Below are 7,776 nucleotides of genomic sequence, written 5' to 3'. Positions count from 1 at the left end.
GAAACACATTTGTATATATGAGGTAAGGGGGGTGAAAGAAAAATAAATCTTTATCTCCCATTTTAGGATGTTAATGTCTAAAACTTTTTAAAGATCTTAAATAAAATTGTAACAAATATTAAGAAATCACATGAGCACGCTCTTCAACTCTTCAAACCCTCTTGAAATCCACTGCAAAATCTAATCCCAAAGACTCAACACTGTGTTAATCCACAAAAGCAAAGTTAATTTCAAATAAATTTCATGCAAAACAATTATTTTTAGATACATTTTCCTTCATTCCAGAAATTCATTATTAGGTAATATACTGTACTTGCAAATTTATATAAGATTCATCATGAAATGCAAATGGCATTATTGTCCTTCAAGGGAAAAAAAATTGATGATATGGTTCTAGTTCTTATCATACAGTCTTCCACTTTCTTGCGTGGAAAAATTGCCTAGCTTTAATTAAAAGATTTTTTTTATGACTTTAGGCAAATGATTTAAACAATGTCTTTATTTTTATGAGACATGGCAGGGAAATATGCAACTCAAACTTGGAGGAATAGGGATCCCTGGGTGGCGCAGCAGTTTAGCGCCTGCCTTTGGCCCAGGGCGCGATCCTGGAGACACGGGATCGAATCCCACGTCGGGCTCCCGGTGCATGGAGCCTGCTTCTCCCTCTGCCTATGTCTCTGCCTCTCTCTCTCTCTCTCTGTGTGACTATCATAAATAAATTTAAAAAAAAAAAACTTGGAGAAATATTCTTGAAATATGATAAAAAGATTAAATGCAAAATTTTTGAAAGAAAGAAATGATGGTTTATGCATATATTTTGTTTTTTATGCATATATTTTGAATTATGAAAACAAATGCAAAAAATATCATCCGGTAGAAGCTTCCAGGAGGAAATTATTTTGGTTTGGCTTTAATTGACAGGAGTTCATCTCTCATTGATTGCTTTTAAAAGATGACTATTGAGTGCTATATTTGACTATCATGATCACAATTTGTTTTGGAATGTTTCTATACTGGATTCATCTCTGAGAACCACTAGGAATACATTTTTTTTTCCTTAAGATCCTACAAGTCTGCTAAGTTTTGTCTTCTAAAATTATACATGCAGAGAAATCAAGGTCTCTACACAAAATAAATTGTTTTAAAAAAAGACCAAGTCCTATATTTTTATGCATTTATAGATCAAATAAAAAGATAACTTCTGATAAGGAGTATGTTGGATAATTGTTAAGAAAAACCCAAAGACAAATTATTTTTGGCTACTCTTAGACAATGTCTATTTATTAAGGTTAAAGTACCCTTAATAATTATATGCAGTTAAAATTTTTCTTCCTTTTAAAGAAAAAGATAAAATATAAATTGTGACTATATATCAAAGTTTGAGTTATTTCCACTTGTATCCATGTACACGTTTAAGTTTCACACTATTGCAAAATAAGTTGCAAAGCTTACAAAGTTCCTAAGGAAATTTTGTCCAAATATTTTTCCATAAATTAATGAAAAGTATTCAATATCGCTCAGTGTATAATGTTGCTAATAGTGAATAGAGATAGGGCCCATCAAACCTGCCCTTAATGGAGTCACAGAGCTACGGTTGAATGCTATTACTATCATTTTCAAAGACGTGTCAGAACACTTTCCTCTATTTGAAGGATACAATTGTGCGCAAAAAACCATTTTATCTACCTTTCATAAAGATAACCTCTCTAAATCTGCTCAAATACACAAAAGAGGAAAAATGGAAAAGAAAAAGAATATGTTCACAGAGGACTGAAACAAATGTTTCAGTGCTTCCAACTTATCTGAAACTTACCACATTTTTCTTAAGAAAACTCCAAAATATAAAATTAAAAAAAAAAAAAAAGAATGCTGGGAGATTTTCTCGTAAAAGGTTGAAATGAGCTTAAATGTCTGATGTCCTCTGAGTTTCCTATGTAAATTGTCAATCAAGTGCAAAAAACAAAACCCCATAACCTACGGTAACACTGAAAAAAATCAATAGTACATCCATTCATGTCTAACACCTCACCTCAAAATATTCATATGTTGCCATTATGAGACAATGAACATTATTATGTAAAGTAATGTACTATGGGCAAAAACTTAAATAACTACCAAAAATAAATAGAAATTTTTAAGCAGGAATTGTTTTAGCAAAAAAACCTGTTGCTCGAAAATATTGTCCAAAATATGATTCAAGAGATGCCACAGGTTGTAAACCATGGAGTAGCCAAAAAATCTGAAGGTAAGTACTTCTAAGGCTAGTTCAATATCTCAGAGTCACCAAAGATCCAGAGACTTGCCACTCCATCATGTTGAACAAACTGGCTTCTGTTTTCAGGCTGAGGCAACGTGATTACACGATTAGTATTGCATCTCTAGATCACATCCTTAAGCAACATCCAAATAAGAAATGAAGGTAAGGTTCTATCCTCACAGCACTATCATTTTTATTGAGAGTATCAGATACTACATATATACAAGCACATGCACACACACGTTATGATTTTTTTTTTTTGTATTGATGTAAGTGAAGCTGGCAAGTGAGAAACTGACATTTTAAGCCTTTGTAATGAGAGGTGAACTTTGGCAGAAATATAAAATGAGAAAGAAAATGGTTAGATCATCAATGCACAGTGTCTGCTTCTACATTGCCACATCAAATTACAGCACTGAATCAGGTTTTTAAGGTAATCAGCCAAAGAATTTAATGTGTTACGTGTTAGATCATCAAAATATAGATTCTGTAGGGTTTTTGTTTTATTTGGAAGACAATGTTTAGTGTTGAGGAGTGAGAAATAAAATTCTCAATCATATATAAATACATCAAATGGGTTATTTTCAAAAACTCTATTTTTTTTTTAAGATTTATTTATTTTAGAGGAGGAGAGGGGTAGAGGGAGAAGAGAGAGAGAGAATCCCAAGCAGACTCCATGCTAAGCATAGAGCTGATACCGGGCTGGATCCCAGGAACCTAAGATCATGACCTGAGCTGAAACCAAGAGCTGGAGGCTTAACCAACTATACCACCCAGGGACCCCAATTTTTAGTAACTTGAACATGTTATTTATAGTTTAGATATAAAATTTATCAGCTTTCAAATCTCCTGAAAGATCATCAAAACCCTATTATTGAAACCAAGTTTACTAGTTAGTTATACTGTAAGAGTCCTTGTTGCATCTCAAAAGAGGGAGATCAAGGAAGGATACTTAGGAAGTTAGGAGACCAGGATTAAGGTTCAGACAAGAAACTGGTATCAAGCATGGTTTGTGACATAATAGTTTAGGATTGGTGAATGTAGCGAGGTGAGGGTTTTGATAAGTAAAACGTGTGAGTTCTTGGCATCATTCTGTTTCCCTGATAGGAAAGCTGTTTGCTCAGAGAAGCAAGCTATTTGCCCAGATAAATTGGTTTATAGCAATTTTCTAAGTAAAGTTCAGGTTTTTTTTGTTTTTGTTTTTTTTTTTTTGTTATTTGTTTACACTCTTATATTCCAGGAAAAGAACCTCCTGAGACTAAGAATTGTATCATATTATCATGGTAGCGACAAGTTCTCTATCCTCCCTTACAATTATTGTTATACCTGTGCTGAACAGTAAATCAGTATCATCTGGGGACCATCAGTCCACGTCTGGACCATTCTTTGTGGAGTATGATCACATAACAAGTTTCTGCTTGTGGTCATTTTAATCTCCATGAGGTTTAGGCTTTCCTACCCTTTTTGGCATATGATTGTTTGGGTACAGTGGCTGTATAAATAGCATTTAAGACTCTGGAGAGAAAAAAAAAAAGACTCTGGAGAGCATACATTTGAGGACTGCAACATAGAAAGTACTAAGAAAAGATCATGATCAGATGTTTAAGCTTCCTTCTAGTCCAGAAGAGTGCCCAAATTAAACCAAGAGAACAGACCCTTTCACTGAACTAAAAATCTCATAGAATGAGACATTGGTTCATTAACCAAGCCATGTTTATTATTCTGTGTGTGTGTGTGTGTACTGTGTGTACACAAATATGTATATATGAATGTTTGAGGCTAAATTGTGTCTCCCTAAAATGTATCTGTGAAAGTCCCAAACTCTTGTTATCACAAAATGAAGCTATCTTTGGAGATAGAGGCTTTAAAGTGATCATTAGGTTAAAGTTAGGTCATGAATTAGAGTGGGCACTAATCAGATATGATCAATGTCCTTATAGGCAGAGACTCAAATACAAACAGCTACACAGGGAAGATTTGTGAAGGCACAGGGAGGAGGTGGCCATCTATAAATCATAGAGAGAGGTCTCCAAAGAAACCAACCTTGTTGACACCTTGATCTTGGACTTCTAACCTCTAGAATTGTAAGAAACTAGGATTATGTTACTTAAACCAGCCAGTCTGTGGTATTTTATTATGGCAGCCCTGGCTAGCTAACAATAATATATGTCTATAGTTTTCTATATAACTCTTGAATCAAGTATTATCCAAGTAACCAAATTTTATTTTTCTAAACTCAAGAAAAAAGAAGGCAGAAAGTCAGTTTTTTTCATAAGCAGAAATCTATCAGATTAATGAAATTTGAAATGGATTTTAAAAGCATTCGATTGCATATACTTTTACTATACAGCATTCTATAATATATAAAAACAAAAAAGTCGATATAAACAATGATCGATGCTTTGCATGTTTTTCTTCTTAGAAATTGTCCAGGTATCCAAGGATTAAATACAGTATTAGTTTAAGACATTAAAGTTAAGTAACAACTTAGAAATTAAAATTAAGTGAATACATTAAGTCTATATAGTTGGGAACACTGTATTAATAGGCTTAAATGCTTTTAACATCTATTCATCATTATGAGTTCAGTAATATTGTAAATTTTTGTAATATTAAAACAATTTATGGGAACACTGATGATACAATCCATATTTTATATATAATATATACAATGCAATAAATGTAATATGTAAAATTTTTGAAATCTTAACTCATAAGAAATTAAACTTAAGGCATGTACTAACTAAAATATTGTGCTGAAACATGGTGAAAAAAATCAGAAAGACAATACTGAGTTTTTTTTTTATTTAAAAAATTTGTTTATTTTAGAGAGAGAAACAGCTCCTGGGGGGAGAAGCAGAGGGAGAAAGAGAATCTCAAGCAGACTCCCCACTGAACACAAAGCCTGACATGGGGCTCAATCTCATGACGCTAAGTCATAACCTGAGCCAAAACCATGAGTCATGTGCTCAACCAACTGAGCCACGCAGGCACCCCTCAAGTGTCATAAAATTAAAATATCACATCAACTCAGGATTTTATAGTCCCCCAACCTGTAGGAGAGACCTGGTTTCTCTGCATCCTTACTGCATTTGCTTATTTTCCCTGTTTTTTTGTTTATTTGTTTGCTTTAGGTCTTCCAATGGGTGCATAAGGTTAGGTCCTTTAGGTTCTATTTCTTATTTTCCTACAGTTACTGACATTGAATATTTGTTCAGGGACTTATTCACCATCCCCATTTCTTTTTCACTGAAATATTTCTTCATGTTTTTTGCCTTCATGTATTTTGCCATCCTAATTGGAATGGTTGTCTCAGATTTGTTTACAGTTGAGTTTTAAGAGGTCTTTGTATATTCTAGATATGGTTTGCAATTATTTTCTCAGTTTGTGGCTTGCCTTTTAATTCCCTTGGCAGAGTCTTTCTCAGAGTAAATGGTTTTAATTTTGAAGAAGTCTAATTATTGTTTTTTTCTTTCATACATCATGCTTTGTTGTCATCTAAAAACACTTGACCAAGCCCTAATTTTTCTCCTTTTATTTTCTAAATGTCTTGTAGTTTTCAGTTACTTATTTGAGTTAGGTTTTGGACAAGATTTGAGGTGTGGATCATGTTCATTACATTTGTCTATGGATATTTAATACCTCTGCACCATTTATGAAAAGACCACCCTTTCTCTATTGAATGGCTTTTACACCTTTGTCAAAAATGAAAATCTCTATTTGTGTGGGCCTATTTCTGGTTCTAAAGTACTTTTTGGACAAAAATTACTAGAAGAGGTCATATTGCTTTGCACACTAGTTGTGTCATTCTGTTATAGCTTTCAGTGTCTATAGTTTTCAGATCCTGTCAGTATTTTATTCAGATAATCCTTTAAGACTAGTAAAATTACAAAATATACAGTAATTTTCTGATGTAACCTCTTTCCCATTAATAAGGAGCAACATTTTAGCACTTGAATTTATTTTAAATGTTTATTCAAACCTGTCTTGATCACTCTCCCATCTTTTTCATCCAAATAATAAGATAGAAATTGTATCCTACAACTTTAGATTACATTCACAACATAAAAGTTCTGTTCTCCAATTAGATGAGATATTCAAAATAGTGATTGGGAAAGCTTTCGAATTCTACAGGAATGATATGATATCATTTGGACATCATGTAATTAAATACTAGAAATGGACTATTGTTGAAATAAGAACACTGTCTAAATGAATAATCTCTACTTACATAATTCTTTGCAATGTTCAAACATTGGCCAGAAAAGTTTGGTCTTGTAAAGATGATCAGAAATATAATTTATAATTTTTCCCATTAATTCTCTATGTAGAATGAACCTAAGATGACAGAGAAATTTTTTCATTGATGCTCAATATAGAGCAACTTTAACTGAATTGCTTTAGGGAAATAACAGCCAATACCATTAAGATCATTAAGTTTTAGCTCCTTTCTCCAGCAATTTATAAATTACACCATCTAACTCTCTACAGAGGAGAAGAGAGAGGCAAGAAGTCTAAGCAATTCCCTTCTCTTCTTCACCAAATACATTATCCAAATATATAGTTTAACTGATGCCCAGGTTTAGGACTGATCCTTTTCAGTTTCCTTCATCTCAATCTCCTCAAAAAGAGTTTGGATTAAATAAATACCTATGCAACTCAGCAAAAGGAGAACTGCTTACTCTCTTTGGGCTTGTCAATACAAAGCTACATTAATAGTATATAAAACATGAGTGACATTTACATGAGTCCTTCGCCTTATATGTCAGGTTTAGAAAAATACATCAGTGAGATTCCTCCAATTACTACCATATTTACCTGTGACAGTTAATTTTATGTGTTAACTTGTCTGGCCATGGGGTGCCCAGATTAAACATTATTTCTGGGTAGGTTGATGAGAGGGTTTCTGAATGACATTAGCATTGGAATCTGTGGACTCAAAATAGATTGCCCTCACCACTGTAGATGGGCATCATTCAATCCACTGGGGGCCTAAATAGAACAAAAGTTGGAGGAAGGAAGAATTTGTCCTTTCTCCTAGATCACTGCTTGAACATGAAAAGCTTAGCTCATCTTCTCCTGCCCTTGGATGAGGATTTACAAACATCAGCTACCCTGGTTTTCAATCCTTCAGACTCAAGACTGAATTACACTACTGGCTTTCCTGGGTCTTCAGTTTATAGATTGTGGGAAATCTCAACATTCAAAATCAGATGAGCCAATTCCTTAAAATCCCCATCTCCCCTCTCAGACAAGGTTGTGTTTCTCTGAAGAAGTCCAACAAATATATTGCCCTTCTCAAATCACCTGCAACTGTTGCAAGTTCCAATCAAAGTTCTATAAACTATTCTTTCATATTATAAATGTATATAAGAAATAATAAAAGTGATAGTTTCATTGGCAGCTTATATTCTTCAGTATCACACTGCTAAAGAAGCCCTCAGTATTGGCTCTTAAGCAGATATGATAACTATAGATTTATATAACTGGGAATCCCAATTATTTTATTATAATTATGG

The sequence above is a fragment of the Canis lupus genome, chromosome 13 (genome assembly GCF_011100685.1).
Source record: "Canis lupus familiaris isolate Mischka breed German Shepherd chromosome 13, alternate assembly UU_Cfam_GSD_1.0, whole genome shotgun sequence".
Lineage (NCBI taxonomy): Eukaryota > Metazoa > Chordata > Mammalia > Carnivora > Canidae > Canis > Canis lupus.
Note: the sequence above shows the minus strand (reverse complement) of the source record.